General features: G+C 43.0%; 1 protein-coding gene and 1 long non-coding RNA gene across 2 annotated transcripts in view; both read left to right on the top strand.

Annotated features, from left to right (window-relative positions):
- The window catches only part of FAM117B (family with sequence similarity 117 member B), a 511,577-nt gene that overhangs the window by 25,809 nt on the left and 469,415 nt on the right, over positions 1–16,353 (top strand). The gene's annotated exons all lie outside the window — the stretch shown is intronic.
- The window catches only part of LOC115093892, a 41,920-nt gene continuing 33,438 nt past the window's right edge, over positions 7,872–16,353 (top strand). The window contains exon 1 of the long non-coding RNA XR_003857430.1: positions 7,872–8,019. This is a non-coding gene — a long non-coding RNA (uncharacterized LOC115093892). The remainder of the gene's footprint in view (positions 8,020–16,353) is intronic.

The following is a 16,353-nucleotide window of genomic DNA, read 5'->3' on the forward strand; positions in this document are numbered from 1 at the left end:
GCAATGATATCAATTACACCATCTAAGCCGCAAATGATTGAGTAGACGGGGCGGTCTCTGACTTCATTGCAGAAACATGCCAACAGGCTTGCTGATGCGGCATTAACATTAACGAGGATTAAAAAAATTAAAAAATTCACAAACTTTAACAAATGTGATAAGTGTTTGTTGTTTGGCACCCGTATACTGAAATAATTATTCTGCATTTTCCTTTTTTTTTTTTTTTTTTTTGCATGAAGGGACCAGCCATCCTTCCGAGTGATAGTTCCGTTTCTAACTTTTCCTGAACTATGTCTTCGTGCTTGGCTGCTGATTCATTGCTGGCTTTTATACCCTGTATCTGGCCCTGAAATGGGATTATGAGCCCCTCTTTAAATCCTTGTGTTATCTTTTCTGCCTTCTCCTTGTTCGGGTATAGTTCTAGCCATGGTTTCATTGCCTCCAGTTGAACTGGTGATGGCGCTTTATGAAACTGCTGATCCTCCCCACCGTTGTTGTTCTTCTTGGGCATTCTATCATTGGGTGTGGGGCTGTGCAATTAGTGCAAGCGTGTTTAAATTTGCAGTCTTGAAATGTGCATACTGTTTTGTTGTATCACCAGCAGGTGTTTTCATGTGGCTGCGCGTGCTTTGTAGCGTGCCTAATGGGTGATGACCTTTGGGTGCTCCTTGATCTCATTCCTTGCTCTGCCGTTTTGCAAGTCATTTGCTTTATTCATAGGCTAACATCCTGTGTTCCCCATGTCATGTAGTGGTTCTCCTCCATTTTGTCCTGGAACTTTTCATCATAATTGAGCCAGGACCAGCCATCGTGCTGTTGATATACTTGCAGGATGTTGACTGTGTAGCTTAACATTGGGTCCATATTGTGAATGATCCCGATGTCCCACAAAACTTGTCATATACAAGAATGCCTTTATCCAGTTAACTATATTCTTAGGGATTCTCAAATTTTTCCCTAGTTTTGTAGTGCCTCTTTTGACTTCTTCCTGTCTTCAGTTCTAAGACGCCTGTGCAGAATACTTAAAATATCTATGTATTTTCTTCCTGATCTGCTTGGGCATGCCCTCCCATAGCTCTGATGACGTTGTGGGAGTGGGTGGTCTCCTTGACTACTTGTCCACCACCTTATTTGACCCTTGGTGCTCTGTCAGTCCCGGAGTATGACAAAGATGTGGCTGAGGAACTGTCCGAGCTGGAGCTTGACTTGCGCTTCGCTCTGTACTTCCTTTCCTCTGTCATCGAGCCACTGACTGTGCCTGGGAGCCCCGACCCTGAAGATCTTGTCTTTTGCCCGTTATCCCCTTCTTTGTCCCTGCACTCACCCACACTGCTTTGATCTGCCTGTAATTGCCGTGCTGACTGGCTTGTGGATGGTCTTTCTTTTGAATTTTTGTTTTCTTGTAGTCCCCTTTGTTCCGTCTGCGCTGCTGCGCCGTCATCTCAACCCAAAACCTGTGCTGGTGCCCTCATATTTGTGTCCGAAACTCCTCATGTCACCTGTACATGGCCTTGATCGAGTTTCATTAGCCGATGATGCTGGCCTAGGCCCTTGCCCTCCTTCCTGATGTAGGGGTCCTTGAGGTGGCGCTGACCAAGACCACCATGCAGGCTGGTATTGTTGGCTGTTCATTCCTCGATGTTGTGGCCTATCCCATGGTCTCCCCATTGTGCTCCAACTGGGGCATGGATCTTGAGCTCCGCACCCCCATGGAAGTCTATTATGCCAGCTCGTGCCATCCTGGTTCTGTCATGCCTGGCATGGTTGGTTGCCATATCCAGATTGTTATTGTTCCACCTGAATATGCACGTGGCTTGCTGTGCTGGCAGCTTGGATATCCCATTCTGTTTGTATGCCAGCATTCCTCACTCCTGCTGGCGAGGGTCCACGAGTACTCTGATGCGGTGTCGGTGTGTCATTTGTCGTCATTCTCTCGCCGATGTTCGCCAATGCTTCCTCTGTCCTAGTCTCTGTGGCTTCCATTTCTGTCTGTTCCTACATCTGTCACTTGCTGATCTGCTTTTTCTCGGCCGGGTGCTCTACTGCGCTCTCCTCTTGTTCATGCTTCCGCGCACAGTCTGCTGGATCGTGTTTTCGGTGTTCGCTCCTTCCTTGTTGTTTTTCCACTGTTGTGGAGCGCGTCTATCTCCTGTTTCGGCCTATTTGCTCCGCCCTTGACAAGGCTCTTGCCGTGCTGCGGGATGACATGCTGCACCTACGATTGCTGCAAGAAATCAAGAGCAAGAGCAGGTAGAACGATATTTTCAGCTTATTCGCTCTTTCCCCAGCCCCAGGCACATAATTTCCCGAAGAGATCATTATTGAATTGTATATAATCATATAATCTTGTTTTTTTTCGGTTCACTGTAAGCTCCACTAAGTTCCACTGGAAGCTCCTCTAGGTTCCTCCTTGAGCCTGGCATGTTACTTATTAACTGTTCAGCAATTATCCACTAATATGTTAATTTGATTAATCTGGTCTATGTAAACCGCTAAATGAAGCGATAGTTCTTGTTCCTTGTAAACCGGGGTAATATGTATATTATACAGGAACTCCCGGTATATAAATGCTATAAATAAAATAAATAAATAAAGCAGTGGTTTTATTAATTGCTGTCAATACATTACTTATCTTCTCAACAAACTTTGTGCCTTTTTTTTTTTTGTCTGCCCTCCACACCCCCTCCCATGGAGTTCTCTCCGTCCTGCTTACTCTGGAGTCCCCTGCATCCCGCCTGCACTATCTGAGGGGGTATTCATTCCCCTTCTGCCCCTCCCTGGCGCTGTTCTTGCCCTACTGCCCATGCTGCCTCTTCCTGCAGGCATCCTATGTAAGTTGTGGTGTTTGGGTTTTTTTTTTTTTTTTTTAATATATATTGCCCCACTATATTGAGTGCCTGTAGACTGCTGTCCCTTACCTGATCGTGTAGGGTCAGCCAGTGTGTGTCCAACGAATTGGTGCGCCACATACCTTCCCCCTCCATTTTTGTGTAACCTGCTGCCAGCATGTCTGCCGCATATACGGCCACCTGCAGAATCCTGCTCCCCCCCCTTGCCAGAATAACCGCCCGGGTTCCCCCCCCCCCCCACTTTCTTGAGCCTGTGCATGGGGGGACCCCCTTTGACACCTGCTCCCCCCTCTTGGCCAGCACCATATGGCCCACGCCCGGGGAAGGACCCTAGGCTCCTGGTACATAGCACGCAGCGCTAATTCGTGGGCAGCAGTGAACTAAATATCAAATTTTAAAAAAAAATTTAATCAAACTCCCCAGGACCGGCCCAGCGTGCCTCGCGCATGGGGAGAGGATAGGTGCCCGCGGCTGCAAGCCAACTTCCACCTCCCGGGCTTCCCCCCCCCCTCCCCCCCCCAGCATGGGTGTCTTTTTTTTTTTTTTTTCCTATTACTTTGGTGCCCCCACTATATATTCCTCCCCCCTACTCCATACCTCAAGGATTACACATTTCATAAACTTAATCCTACTCCATAACATTAAGGGTAAGCCTTTTACACATTTAATATATTAATCTCACACAAAACAAAACGGGGGGTGGGGGGGGAACAATGCCGCTTCTTCTCGCTCCATCAGCTCCTCCTTGCTATGGAACACCTTGTTTCTCCTCCGCTGCCACGTGGTTCCCCTGTTCTCGTGCTGCTGCGTTCTTCCTTTCCTCTGTGCTGGGCTCTAACGAAAAGGGTTTGTTTTTTTTTTCCTTTCTGCGGCCCTTTAAAGGGCTGTCTCCTCCGATGATGTGCCCCCTTGCGTGTAAGCTCCTCCCCTTTCCCTTCCCTTCCCCCCCCCCCCCCCCCCCCCCCCCTATTGAGCTGCTGTCTCCCCGACAGGGGTGGCGCGTCCGTTATGGGGTGGGTTCTGGCCAGGAGGCTCGGGCCCCTGATGTATGTATCATTTCGGCTTGCCCTATTTGTTTGGTCTCATAATGTAACTTGTTTTTATATCTATTTACAGATTGTTAAAATTTGCTGTCCCTCCCAATGCAGTCTTTTGGCGAAACACGGGGTCCGTGTCGGGGAACCCTTTAAAGACGTATGTGTATACAGTGGAGTTGCCGTCTTATGAAATAGTTAATCTGGAATGGCGAAATTTTATGTGGACCATTAAATTCTTTCTGCACTTGTCTTTTGTGTATTAATGCTGAGTGCAGTCACTGCTCTCCTTTGTGTGGTTTTTTTTTGGATTATAATGCAAGATGAATTTTTTTTTAATTCCAAAAATGTAAAAATACATTGATATTCAGATACACCAAATTTCAGCTAGCCTAGAAATAACACTTAAAGAGGAAGTAAGAGTCAGCAATGAGTATTTTATATTTGAGCAATCAAGCTAGTACAGCTGCTCTTAACCAGTGTTTACCACCTTTTTAAATAGCAAGCACTCCCTAACTTTTTTGAAAAATTTCAGTAGTACAGTCTCATCCCCCCACACTTCCTCTAAGCAGTTTCTACTGTAGTGTTGCCATTTGCTGCTGCTGCTGCCACCACCCAAACTTTTTGCTTCTCAGCTTTCATCTCCTTTTTTAAAAATTTGCTTGACCACCATCCCATTCAATATCATAGTGGTTACAATGTAATAGCATAGTAATGAATTATAGTCCACATAAAACAGAGAATCAAGTAAAAAAAAAATATATACAATTACATGAAATAATGAAGTAATTAAAGTAAAACTAACAATATAAGAATATTACAAATTGATTTCCTTTGTTATAATCACAAAATTGTCTATCTCCTCCCTCTGTGGACCACGGCAGTATATTTTTTCCACTTTCAATTTTTCTTTTTACAGTTATTTCTGTTGCAGAAATATTTCTCTTTTTATTTGCCTTTTCTTTTTTTTTAATTTTCTTTTTATTGCATTTTAAATTAACTACACAAGTGTATACATTTGTGATTGAAAATCAGATGTAATAACATATCAATAATAATCTCAAGCAAACATTTTCCAGAAATAATTACATTATTATTTTCATCCTTCTAATAAGAATTTAGGGGGCGGATACTAATACATAGATTTCTGAGCAATCCAATCTTAAGAAATAAAGAAAAAAGAATTTATGGCTAGCGAGGAGATGCCTACTGTACTGCCATTGCAGCTACTTTGTGTGAGTAACCGTAATTGAGTAGGTTCAAAGAAAACATATATTGAATTTTGATACTTTGCTACTCATTTACAGGGATAACGTAAAACAAATTTAGAGCAAATAGCCAAAGCTTCTATCCTTAAATCCACAAACTTCTTTCTCCTCTCCTGTGTCAACCAGGTAATATCGGGGAATATTCATATTTTTTGTCCATAAAATTTTTCGGCTCTTTTACGGAAAAACATTCTCATGACATTTTTTTCTGTAACAAAAGCGAAGTTAACAAATAGTACGCCTCTAGTAGTAATTAAATCCTCTGAAAGTTCTAACATTTCTGAAACATTCAATTGAGCTTGAGGTTCTTCTTTCTCCTGTTCAGCCATACCTTTTTTTGGAGGCAAATAGTAAGCCTTAAGAATTAATGGCAGTGCTGCCAGTGGTATTCCCAATACCTCCATTAAATACTTCTTGAACAAATCAAGTGGTACCATCTGGGGAATTACAGGGAAATTAAGAACTGCGAAGAGAGTTCTCAATATTTTCAACTTTTTTATTAATCAGTGTTTCATGTTGAATAATATTTTGATGATGCCTTCCGATATTTTCTACTTTTATGTCTAATTCTCGCAGTTTAATATCTTGAGCCTCCAATCTCCTCTCATTTATAACAGTTCTACTATTAGAGTCCATGCAAACTTTTGACAACTTCACAATGGCTGTTTCAATAGCAGCCATTGCTTCCCACAGACTTTCCAACGTTATTGCCTCTGGTTTCACAAGGAAGGGTTTGAATTCTATAATTGACTCACACTTCTCTGCTGCCGCAGTTCCAGTGTCCCGTGGAGAAATTTGCGCTTGTGAATCGGGACTTTCTCCCAGTAATGGAGGTATATAGCCTCCAAGCTGGTTCGTTCCTCCGGTTTCGCCAGGCTCAAACCTCCCTCCACTTCCTGGCTTGACGGTGGCCCTCTTGGTATCTATTCCTGCACCTCACTTCCTCGCAATGGTGGGGACGGCGTCTCGGGCACGCCGGGACTTAGCGAGATCTCCTCTGCCTGGGCGGGGGAAGTATGCTCTCCTCCCCAGACCGTTGTGGCACTCGCTCCCAGCTGATTCGGCGTCCTCGCGAAAAGAGCAGGTATGGTACCTTGGCGGGTAACTGGTTCCATAGCTGCCTGGCTCTCACGGAGTCGGGCCTTACGCTTCTTATGAGGCATCTATAAGTTCAAATATCGAGGAAATCGTTGTAACGCCAAGAGCCTGCTTCTTCCGCGTCTCACTCGTTCGCCATCTTGAACGCCGCCCTTTATTTGCCTTTTCTTTGTCATTTATGGCTTTGCAATGATAAATTACCATCTCCTCTCTAGTTAGTTATACTTTTTTTTAAAATCTTTTCTCTTCAGCTCCCCTTCAATTTCTTTTCTTGGTGATGTTTTCTTTTAATAGTTAGTATGGAAAATACCATATGGCCTGTACTATAGGGTTCTTTGAGTACCATAATAACTAATCCCTTTTAACTGCTGTCTCTGACTTCCTTTTGTTCTTGATTACTGCAGAGGTAGGTAGAGTGGTTTAGGGCTATCATGTCAGTTCTAGTTGATTGGTAGGCAGCACAGTCAGATTTCCAGTTATAACTTCACAAAAACAGTATCTAAAGTTCATTCTAGTGCACCCCCAAGGATGGAACAGGAAAGGAAGAGCCTTTGAACTGTCATGGGGCTAAAGCAAAAATCCTCTCCCCCCTTAACATTTCCTTCAGTGGCAGTCACACATAAAAGAACACTTCTCTGTGTTGTGGTTATTACCAATACAATTGGTTTTCCTAGAGGTAGGTGAGAGAAGTAAGTGCCATAAGATTTTAATGTAAGAAAAAAATTAATAAAAACCTGAAATACAACAATATGTTAAATGTCATATGGGCATGCAGGCACACGTGTGTTTGTGCATTCTTAGAGATGTGGCAATTTTATAACATACACACAGATGAACATGTATGTTATAAAATAGCCTAGGTGCGAGTGTTCATGCATCCAGTTTTGCAATTAGGTACGCAAAGCTGCTCAAACTCAAGTTTGAGCTATGCAAGTGGGGAACTTTATAATGGGCGCACATCCATGCCATGACCAGTTTCACCAGTCTGGAGCTAGGTCCTTCAAACCCTCCTGGCTTTTAGCCTGCACTACCCTCAATTACCCCAGACCCTTCAGTCCCCTCATAGATTGTGGTTTTGTCTTTTTTTTTTTTTTTTTTTTTTCCCTAAACTGACACCTCCATAGCAGAAGTAAGCTTATGTGGTATTGGACCTGGGTGCACAAACATGTAGGTACTTGCACGCTTATCTCTTGGCCCTGCCCTGGAATGTCCACATATCATGTCTTTTTCATTTCAAGGAGAGGTGTGTGCATATAGGCGGCTTTTAAAATCAGGTGGACACGTGCATGTCTTACATGCATACATATATCCTGATTTTTGGCATGTGCATGGCTTTTAAAATTCATCTTATTCAATAGTGGGGTTTTTTTTTTTTTTTATGTTCAGTAGAACCTGAATTGGAGAGAACTTATTTTGGTAACAAGTAAAGGTGATCCTGGAAACTATTTAAAGAAATTGTAATAACTTCAAGTGAAATATTCAACAGATAAGTATATTTTCTTTGTTTGCCTTGCACATTTTAACTTTTTTTCCTTTCATGCTTTTTAAATAACTTAATATCTATTTTTTTTTCTTTGCAGGTACAAGGATTTATCAACAAGGAAAGAAAATTCAGATAAGTTTCAGTTCAAATGATCAGCCAGAATTTTCTATTGCAAATTCTTAAACTAAGAATGATTCTCTTTCCCAAAATATTTTCTTTGTTTCTTGCAGATTTTAGTTCTTACTCAGAAAATTACCAGGTAATATGAACTTTCTTAAACTCAACAGGTGAGAATACCAAGTTTGTCTGTCTCTCTTTTTTTGTGCCTCACTCTGTGCACCACATCCTGTGTCCCTGAGTATTTGTGTGTGTTTTGTTTGTGCTTCTTTTTTTGTGGTCAGAAATGTACTGGGTTTTTTTTTTTTTTTTGTAACATTTGTAAGAAGTAGCTCACAGTTGTGCTGTCCTTGCTGGTACTCATGTAGTGCATAGATATGCTTTCTTCTGGAACTCTTTGATTTTTCTGGTCCGCGGGCCCTCTGGGCCATGTCTGGCCACACACCTATTATCCTGAGCTTTACCAAATCAGAGACTATCTGCTCTTTACATGAGTTAACAGCTTGCTGTGCAGACTGGACCATTTGGTCCTTTCTGCTGTCATTTCTATATTACTATATATAGCGAGATTCCTCAGCACCCACTACCCCCTCCTCCCCCCCCTTGAAACTCTTAAAGTTCTTATAAATATTGTGTAAATTGTAAATTTCTGCCTTCTTACCCAGTTATCAATCTCTATTGTTTATTGTTGGTATGTTTTGATATGTTCTCTGTGAAGCTTTTTGCTATGTTTAGTTAAATGTAAACAGAGATGATGTTCCCAACGTATTTTGGTATATAAAAACGCTTAAATAAAATAAATAAATTCCGGCAGAATCTAGGTATGCGTATGCCGCCTTCACTGGAATTGTTGGACTGGATTGTGCTCTTATCTAATTTTTGCCAGCTATTCAAATTCACGGTTTCTTTGTGTCTCGTTCAGTATTACTGATAAACAGCTCTAGTAGATAAGGTTTTAATTAGCAGAAAAATTGTCATTACATTTTCTCTCTCCAGTTATTATTGACTAGGAGATTTAGTTCCAAAGAACGCAAAGAAAAACTGCCTTTTTACAACAGCAGTTCACCCTGCCCAGGGTATTTGTTTCGGTCAGTTGTTTCTGCTTCTGGATTTAATACCAGCCTCTGACTGAACAAATCCTTAATTTAGTGTCCAAATTCACAGTTAAACAGATTCCATTCAAGATTTTCTTCACACAAACTTTAATTTCAGCAGATTACTATTTCTGCGTGTTTCTGCTGGTAAACTTAACTAGATTCCTTCCACATAGGCTTTTCTTTTTGCTTATCCTCTCTTCAATGAATGGTTCTCTTTTTCTATTAAAGCTATTCCACTGGGTTAGAGTGCAACCCACATCTGCCAGGGTTAAGGATTTTTCTTTGCCAAACTATTTATTTAAACATTTTATATACTGTCTTTCCATGTATAGATCACAACAGTCTACAAAGTGACATTCATAGTTGTAAATTCAGCAAAAATCAGAAACAAAATGATTGGTTACAGTGTTGGTTATTGTCTGTTGGAATTAAATTACCATCTGTCTAATGGCAGTTTCTTGTGCCTATGTAATTACTCTATGCCTGCTGCACTAGCATATGTGATATTTTTGATTAGGGTGGTAGTTTTCAAATCTGTCTGTAGGTTATTTGAGAATCTTGTGTTCTCTGATTTATTCTTTGTGCTACAATTCTTTTGTCTTTCATGTCTTTGTGGCTCCGTATAGTCTATGTTTTTAAGTTAAATATTTTTATGTTCTTAAATTTATATGTGTTTATGAATAGCCAGGTTTTTTAGTTAACTTTTTAAATTTTTCGAACTGGTAGGTTACGTAGTGTCTCAGGTAGAGAATTCCAGAGCTTTGGGCCTGTTGTGGAAAATATTCGATCTCTTATGCATCGGGTGTATGCTCCGTATGGTGGGAATATTTAGTAGTCCTTTATTTTGGGTTCTTAGTGTTCGATGAGGATTGTATAGCTGTGATGTCACTCCTAGCAGTCTGGTGTTGCAATGAATGATGTTGAATATAATCGTTATTACTTTCTGGTAAATTCTGGATTTTATTCGCAACCAATGCAGGGCCATCAGTGAGGGTGTTATGTGATCATATTTCTTAGATTCTATTAATAGTCTTGCTGTGGCATTCTGAAGTAGTTCTAGTGACTTGCTGGGAGACCTAGAAATAAGGAGTTGCAGTTGTCTACGTTTGAGAATATTAGAGCTGATGACATAATAGGTTAGGTTATGATCGGTATCAAAGGCTGCTGTTGAATTCTATTGCCTAGTGATAGTTGACTAGTTTGAGTGCTCCCTGACAAAAAATTGTTCTTTCTCACAAACTGCAGTTGCACAGGTATGCTTCTGGTCTGCTCCAAATTGTTACTTTTCCGTGTGCAGAAGTAATAAACAAGTACTGTTAAACTCACCTCTTTGTTTCTCTTTTCTCTCTAAGTAATCTGTTTACTTTTTCTTCCTGTGGCAGACTCTACAGGTCAGCAAGCCAATGCAGCTCTGCTTCTCTTCCAGGATTATTTTTCTGGGCTCCAGGGAAATATATTATTTCTTAGTGTTTAGACAGACAGGTGGATCCAGAACAAGTGGGTTTATGCACCTCTACCAGCAGATGGAGACTGTGCAAAGCTGACATCACAGTATATATATACCCCTGCAGTGACATCAGCCTGCCAGTATTCTCCATCTCCAGCAGATGGTGGACATAACATAAGAAATGTCATGCTGGGTCAGACCAAGGGTCCATCAAGCCCAGGTTCCTGTTTCCAACAGAGGCCAAACCAGGCCAAAAGAACCTGGCAATTACCCAAACACCAAGAAGATCCCATGCTACTGATGAAATTAATAGGAGTGGCTATTCCTTAAGGGGCAGATTTTAAAAGGGATACGCGCCGATCCTATTTTGCCTAGGCCCGGTGATGCGCGCAAGCCCCGGGATGTGTGTATGTCCCGGGGCTTGAAAAAAGGGGCCGGGAATGGGCGGGACCAAGGCCTCCGGCACAGCAGCTGTGCTGGGGGATCGCGTGCCGGCACATGCAACCTACGCCTGCCTAGAGGCAGGCACAACTTATAAAATAAAGGTAGGGGGTGATTTAGGGAGGGGAAGGTGGGGGGGGGGGGGCGGAGGAAACGGGGAAAGCCATCGGGGCTCCCCTAGGGCTGCACGAGCATGTTATAAAATTGGGCGTAGCTTTGTGCGCCGGGTTGCGTGGACAAATCTACTCCCGCACATAGCTACTAAAATCTGGCCCTAAGTAAACTTGATTAATAGCAGTTAATGGACTTCTCCTCCAAGAACTTATCCAAACCTTTTTTGAACCCAGCTACACTAACTGCACTAACCACATCCTCTGGCAACAAATTCCAGAGCTTAATTGTGCATTGAGTGAGAGAGAATTTTCTCCGATTAGTCTTAATGTGCTACTTGCTAACTTCATGGAATGCCCCCTAATCCTTCTATTATCCAAAAGTGTAAATAACCGATTTACATCTACTTGTTCAAAACCTCTCATGATTTTAAAGACCTCTATCATATGCCCCCATAGCATTTCCCTACTGGGGATTGCTCCATTTTAAAGAAATACAATACCTATATGAGTGTATACAGGCCACAAAAGGTATGCTTTCCTCGATGGCAGATCAGATTCCACCGCCTCTTCATGACATGGAGTGTTCTCGACACCACCTGCGGTTGATATGAGGGATTTGAAACATCTTCCAGAGCGTCTGCAACAGCCATCGCAGCCCGTAAGATAGCATGGTTACGTTCCAATACGATACGAGAAGATTTACAGGAGGAACTAACGAAGCTCCCGTGTACAGGAGACAACCTGTTAGGAGAACGATATCAAGACACAGTCATCAAATTAAGAGGAATCTCTAGCAGTCCAATCCTGAACATCACAACCTCACTACTCGACCACGCGTCGTCATGTGGGATCTACTCGTAGACAATCCTATGCTCGTAGACCTTACAGATCTTATCAATCCTTTCGTTCACAGGCGTATCCATCTTACCAGTGCCCTCCACCACAACAACCCAACTCAATGTAGGGGTAAGCCACGTAACCAAAGATAGCAAACACAACAACCAACTGCTGCAGTAAAATCAACACAAAGTATAAGATTCAGCTATGAATAAAGGAACTCTTATTAAAGGAGTCTTACGACCATCATACAATGCCCCTAGAAGCGATTGGCTTATATATGAAGCCTATATAGCTGTGGGCTGACTAATCATAGGTCGTAAGATATCCTAATATTCTCCTTGCACAAGATAAGGCACTGATTTGTACACTTAGCTTGGATCCACTGTCAACGTGTGAAATCCTGAAGACTATCCTCCGACACAGCAGTGTTTCGGAGTGTAATACTCCTCCTTCAGGGAGCTTCAGGAACCAAAGGTCTATTGGTACGTAGACAGACGCTATTCTGGTTAGTTCTGGGCTGGTAGTAGCGAAAACATGCGGTGCGCGGCAACGCGCTGCCTGCTGACGTCTCGTCTCGCAGCTGACCCCAGCAGTAAAATCAACGCCATCTTTTTAATAAACCAGCCACCACCACTACATCAAGCACTACCTGGCAGAATTCATTCTTGCCTGGCAACCTGAGAGAGAATAACAACTGATCAATGGGTTTTAGACATAGTATGTCACGGCTATCAACTCCAATTCACCACAAAACCCATACTACCTCACTTTTCCACTCTAAAGAGTCAGTTTCCAACCACAACCGGGGGAGGAAATTGCATTGCTTCGCAAACAGCAGGCCATTCGACGGATTTCCCCGAAAACCCAAAAAGTGGGATTTTATTCCCCATACTTCCTCATACCCAAAAGGTCGGGTGGCCTTCGCCCTATATTAGATCTATGGGAATTAAACAAATTCCTGACCAAAGAAAAATTCAAGATGGTATCGTTGAAATCGATCCTACCTCTGATTCAACCAGACTGGATGTATTCCATCGATCTAAAGGATGCTTACACACATATTCCAATTCATCCATCTTCGTGGCGAATCCTGTGCTTCCACTACAAGAATAATCACTACTGGTACAAAGTTCTTCCCTTTTGGACTATCGGCTGCACCCAGGGTTTTCACCAAATGTATGGTTGTGGTGGTGGCTCATCTCAGAAAACAAGGCATAACAATCTTTCCATATCTGGATGATTGGCTGATAATCGCCTCAACTCCGAGCATCTTAATTTATTACCTCCATCAGGTGATACACTGCTTACAGGAATTAGGACTAGTGATCAACTTTCAGAAATCACACCTACAACCAACACAACTGCAATTCATAGGAGCATGTCTGGACACCACTTGCAACCGGGCATACCTACCAAATGACAGGAAGTGCATCATCTACTCCATGTGTTGGACCATACTCAGAGACCTTTGGCGAGACAAATCTTAGTAGTCCTAGGCCACATGGCAGCGGCTATTTTTATGGTTCCCAACACCAGGCTACACATGAGATGCCTGCAATGGGGACTAAAACGTCAATGGAAACACTCACAACCGTTGACACAGAAGTTATTGTTGACCTCCGAGATGAGAAGGGACATAACATGGTGGCTCCTAGACGTCACCCTGTCCAAGGGGGCATTATTTAGTCTCCCTCTTCACAACGCAGTCTTAACCACAGATGTGTCTCGCAAGGGATGGGGAGCACATCTTGAGATTTACGAAACACAAGGGTTATGGACAATCTTCGAGCAAACCCTACAAATAAATTTATTAGAACTCAGAGCGATTCGAAATGCACTACAAGTGTTTCAGGAACACCTGAAAGGTCACAGGGTCATGATATACACGGATAATCAAGTGGTGATATTTTACATCAACAAACAAGGAGGGTCCGGTTCATGGTTTCTTTGCAAGGAGACCCTGGCAATCTTCGAACAAGCTCACCGAAATTGCATACATCTGCAAGCAACTTACCTATCAGGAGTGGCAAATACAAGAGCGGACAGGCTAAGCCGCATTTTTCATCCTCATGAAAGGGCACTCAGTTTGGAAATTGCCCAAGACATCTTCATACAATGGGGGATGCCTGCGATAGATCTATTTGCAATGGAGATCAACGCTCAAGTTTGTTTGCTTGCTTTTGTTTGTTTATTTATAGACTTTTCTTTGCCGACATTCGTGAGGCACATCATACCGGCTTACAATGAACAGAATAACATGTCATAGTTAAACGCAAATGGTGTAAGATATAAGCATCATAAAAACATTCTGAGATTATATATAATAACATAAAAGAACTAAATGGCTATGGAGGAAAAAGGTAGAAAGAGAGAAACTTTGTACAAACTAAGAACTTTATCTTTAACAATGAGAGAGTGGTACAGGGGTTATGAAGTGCAGCAAGGTTCCCAAATTCTGCTCGATTAAGACAAAGCCTATTCAGGATCGCTGTGGACGACAGGCCCTCCTGTATGCCTTTCCTCCCATACCACTCATAATAAGGACAATTCAAAAGTGCATAGCAGACAAAGCTCAACTGATACTCGTAGCCCCGGCGTGGCCGAGGCAACCATGGTACAGTTTCCTTCTCAGACTGTACATCACGGACCCAATTCGATTACCGAATCGTCCAGATCTTCTCTGCCAAGATCAAGGAACGCTCCTACACCCACTACACTCATCGCTTCACTTGACAGTGTGGAGATTGAAAGGCTCCTTTTAACAGAACAGGGAGTTTCCACTTCGGCACAGTTCATCTTGTGAGAATCCAGGAAACTCTCAACGAGAGAAAATTATAGCTATAAATGGAAAAGCTACTCTACCTGGTGCACTTCCAAAGGCGTACCACCATTGGACTGCTCACCTGAGCTACTCATGGATTATCATCATACACTGTACACAGCTGGTCTAGCAACATCATCCATTAGAGTCCATCTCAGTGCCATAGGCGCATATCATAGACCATTTAACAACATTCCTATATCCAATCACCCCTTACTATCCCGTTTCATTAAGGGGTTAACTCACCTTCATCCTCCGATCTCTAAGACTCCAGTTCCGTGGAACCTCAACATAGTTCTTGAACAGCTCATGCTTTCCCCGTTTGAACCCATGGACTCGGCACACATTAAATACCTCACATGGAAGGTGGTATTCCTCGTGGCAGTAACATCAGCACGACAAGTCAATGAATTACAGGCCTTGGTCCATTACTCTCCATATTTATTTAGTTTCATCAGAAGGTGGTTCTCCGAACTCACCCGTCCTTCCTACCAAAAGTGGTTTCTTAGTTTCATCTCAATCAAACCATATAACTACCCATCTTTTTCCCTAAACCGCATGCAAATGATAGGGAAAAATTACTGCATACACTAGATTGTTCTGTCTTTGTAGTATGCTAAAGCTCTTTTGCAAACTCGGACTCTCGAGTTTCTCAACTCTTTGTCTCTTTCGACCCAAAGGTGCCTGGACTACCAGTGGCTAAACGCACCATCTCTAGCTGGATAGAACAATGCATCACGTTCTGTTACCACAAGCAAAAACTACAGCTAAATTCTGTTCCTAACGCTCACCAAGTCAGGGCAGTGGCGGCCTCCTTGGCACACCTTAAGAATGTACAGCCCATAGACATTTGTAAGGCAGCTACATGGTCATCGCTCCATACCTTCACATCTCACTACTGCCTTGACCAACAAGTAGCCACTCATGCGAAGATAGGGCACACAATCCTGCAATCTCTATCCTCCTCTTCATGGTGACTGCCACACTATTAATGATCACGTACAACCATATATTTCATAAACAACGTGATCAGGAGCTTGGGACTCCCATGACAGCATAGCTAATTCAGCCCTGCTATCAACGGGGAAAAAGCAAGTTTGCTTACTGTAAACGGTGTTTCCATAGATAGCAGGATGAATTAGCCTTCCTGACCCACCCTCCTCCCTGGCAGTCGCCATCTATTCGACTATACTACTGCTTAATCACAGACTGAGGAGAATCTGTTACTTTCCTGCGCGGGAACCCACGCGCAGCCGCAGAGACCAAAAATCTAATCGCTGCTTGTTAAAGCTTCCGCCTCCCGGACCTGATTGACAGATCCCATGACAGCATGGCTAATTCATCCTGCTATCTACAGAAACACCGTTTACGGTAAGCAAACTTGCTTGTCTTAGAAGGAGGGGTTTTTTTTGTTGTGCAGGGCTTCCTCCTCCTCCCCCAGTCTCCATGCTCGGCATGCCGGTCTGACGTTCATTCCATTCCGTGGGAGGTCAAGGGATGTTAGGTTGAGCAGCCTTCTTAGCTAGACCGTGCTCTGAGGCTTTTCGTTGTGCACCACGTGGTAGGCTGTAACACCATTTTGCATGCTTTCTAAGCTGCCCTCTATAGATTGTCGATCTGGCGTGCACTTCTAGCTGTGCCTCCAGTTTGCGTGCTCCTGTTTTGCATGCACAATCGGACCTTGTAGTCTGTGCGTCCACCCATAGCCAGAGACCGATCCTGTACTCAGCTAGGAGGGGCTGAGC

The sequence above is a fragment of the Rhinatrema bivittatum genome, chromosome 6 (assembly GCF_901001135.1).
Source record: "Rhinatrema bivittatum chromosome 6, aRhiBiv1.1, whole genome shotgun sequence".
In the NCBI taxonomy this organism is placed as follows: Eukaryota; Metazoa; Chordata; class Amphibia; order Gymnophiona; family Rhinatrematidae; genus Rhinatrema; species Rhinatrema bivittatum.